Here is a 3,671-nt window from a genome sequence, read left to right on the forward strand (position 1 = left end):
CACAGCTACGCCTATAAAGATGTATATATATATATATATATATATATATATATATATATATATATGTGTGTGTGTGTGTGTGTGTGTGTGTGTGTATGTATGTATGTATTAACAAGACAGAAATTTATTTGGAATACAATCACTTTATATTTCTTTTGTTTGTCTTGTATATTCCCCACGATACACCTACATTTATTCTCCAAATCCTCACATGTATCATTTATTTATAGGAAAAATCCATTTTATTCTGAAAAAATGACGCATTGTAGGAGATCACTAAATCTCTAAACATTCGAATATTGTTTTAGAAAGCTTTTATTTATAAAATACACATAATTCAAAAGGATTACAATAGAATAATTCCTCTTAAAATAAGTTCATAATCATATTATGTAACTACTTGTTTGTCCATGCTGCATATGAAAACATTAAGAGTGCGCTTTTGTTTGGATGCATTTCTGCAGAAATCCAATGGAGGTACACACCCGCAAGCCACATATGCTACTAGGATTTTATCGACGGTGTTAAACGTAATGATATCACTGAATACTGACCCTATTCCTGAGTCTATATTCTCATTGCGGGAGATAATTACCAATGAGATCGAATCTACAGTAGAATTGTTCCCTTTTACTCTTTTACTTGTTTCAGCCATTTGACTGCGGCCATGCTGGAGTACCGCCTTTTAGTCGAGCAAATCGACCCCAGGACTTATTCTTTGGAAGCCGAGTACTTATATTGTTTTCCTTTTGCCGAACCGCTAAGTTACGGGGACGTAAACACACCACCATCGGTTGTCAAGTGATACTGAGGGACAAACACAGACACAAACATATGCACACATATACATACATATACATACATATATTCCACGGGCTTCTTTCAGTTTCCACCTACCAATCCACTCTCAAGGCTTTAATCGACCCGAGGCTATAGTAGAAGACACTTGCCCAAAGTGCCACGCAGTGGGAATGAACCCGGAACCATGTGGTTGGTAAGCAAGCAACTTACCACGCAGCCACTCCTAGGGAATTCTGAAATACTTCCCGAAAGGCGATCTTCCAAAAGCTTCTATTAGGCTCACAGTCGGAACTAAGAAGGAAATTGGTACTAGTTACAAAAAGGGAGAATGAACAGCTACTCAAAGCGTTACGAAAGATTTTTTACTTCTTTTTCCTCCCCTGACTGTCGTGCAATTAAGATCCTCTCGTAAGTACATTTTGATAAACTATTGCCCACAGCAATGAAATGAGTTTACTTTAAACACACTAATATAGTACATAGAATTCTGACTTGCTTATACGCTGATGTTAATTGTTATACCCAAGAGATTTCAGATAAAATAGACCTAGAAACTAATCTAGCCTAGACACATTATCCGATTTTTCTCCAGGAATTGGTTAATGAAATATTTAGTAACCAATTTCTTTATTTTCAAATCTCAGGTAGAGCTTTGCTTCGTATTTCCATGTTGTGTTAGAAATTGTCCTAAAATATACAACATAGCCTAATAACCAGAGAAATTACCTCACAGAACTCAACTCTCACTCGCAGTCACTTACACTCCTCCCTTCCTTTTCCATTCCCCCACTCTCTTTCCCTGTCCTTCTCTCACATAACGCCTTTCTCTCTCTCTCCCTCTCTCTCTTTCTCTTTCTGTCTTTCTGTTTTTCTTTGTCTTGCACGTATACTCACTCATGCACACACGCTACTTCCCATTTTTCACGAAGATAATACGTGAGGAAGATGAATATTATTCTATTGCTGTGATGTTCTCTGTGGCCGGTCTTTGCTGTTCAGTTTTGATTCGTTTTTGAGGGCTACAATAATGTATCTATAAAATTATAATCATGGAGATTTATACAATATAAGCTTTTCCTTCGCTATCGCAGTCCTACTGCGATTTTTGGTTCCTGATTGTAGTCATTTCTAATATCTGTTGCAACCAACACTGTTAATAAGTGTCGCAGCTGTGGTTTCTTTCAGAGAAACTGATTTCTTCATTCCTTCTTGTAAAGAAAGTGAGTAAATATACTTCACTGAATTATTCTATGTGTATGCAACATCAGGATCCGGATACGATACTAAATTTAAAAGCAGCTAGCCATCAATTTAGAAAATTATTTGTACATTGGTTTCCTCACAGCAGCGTAAATTCTGAAAGCAGGAGTTTTATTATCGCGAACATAAAAACCGGAAATGTTTTTGGCGACCTGTCAACAACATTTCGGAAAGTATTACGTACCAGCATATTATCATATATTGTTTGGTGGTTTTGGTATTCAGTATAACTTTCTTTTCAAATTTATAGATTTTAGTTTATATAAACCACTCTAGAGCTCATGAAAACAAAGTTAATCTAGATATTCCATGATTATATTCAAATAACCCAACCAAAAACAGACGTAGCTTTTTGATAAGGACTTGATTGTTAATTTGTTGATTATGTTCAATACATAGGTTTTCACAAAATGATTCGTTTTTCACATATGATTCTTGATCTTACAATATTCACAGATAAATGCGAATAATTAAAACACTATACATATATTATGATTTTAATATCTTATCTCCAGAAAAATGTTAGCAAGTATTGTCTGTTATATGTTTTAATAAAAGCAAGTTTAGGTTATTAGATAAACTTATTATAAGGAAAATTTTCAAGTTTGGATAAATATCATATACTTCTTGGTCCAAACCTCTATGATAATCGCATTATGATTATATTCGAGGAACACTGTATGTGTAAACTTAAAGCATGTGATGGGGATATATACATACATACGGACATACATGTATGCACACATAAATTTAAACACATAAATACATATATATACATACATGTACGCATACATACATACATACATACATACATACATACATACATACGCATATATGAAGATATGTAGATACATTGATGGTTCGATTATCAAGAATCTAAGTAGTTTAATTTTTGTTCCGAAGTAACATATAAGTCCCAGCATTCTTATCGAAATTTAAAGGGTTATATATGAAGGTGTTGTGCATAACTTTTCTAGTTATGCTACAAACGAAGTTCCTCTATATAACAAGATGTACGTTCACAGAATGTGTGAAGATGTATTGGTTTAAGAAACAAGGTTTCAACACTTTCGGTTGCAGAAAGTTGGCATCGGATTTATTGCTAGTATATCTTCCATGTTATATCGTAACGCATGGTTTTGCATTCCAGTCTCCTACGTAAGTGGAAAGGAAAATGAATTCTGATTGCCAAAACCTGTGGCTATACTGTGGATTATAAAATTGAAATGATTGGAGGTGAAAGAAATATATGCCACAGAGAGCTTATAATATTACTTCGTATACACGTAAAGCTGTCAGTTGCAGTCTAAAGGTAAAATATTAAAGCTGATTCTACTTCAGAATATCACTTTTCATGTGCATAAAGATAGGTTAGTTTCCAGAGATTGTAAATAGTGCAGTTTGGTGTAATATTAGACATAGTTTCGTATTAGTTTCTTTTCTCTTATATTTGTTATAGAATGTGTACTGTGGTGAAAAATGTGAACAATATTTTCACGAGCGGCATTACTACAATCGAGAAGTGTTGTAAATTCAAACGTATACGTATTCGTTTCCTTTAATTTGTCTTCTTGTGTCATCATCACTTCATATATAAGATCGGAAGAGCG

Source organism: Octopus bimaculoides, chromosome 1, assembly GCF_001194135.2.
Source record: "Octopus bimaculoides isolate UCB-OBI-ISO-001 chromosome 1, ASM119413v2, whole genome shotgun sequence".
Lineage (NCBI taxonomy): Eukaryota > Metazoa > Mollusca > Cephalopoda > Octopoda > Octopodidae > Octopus > Octopus bimaculoides.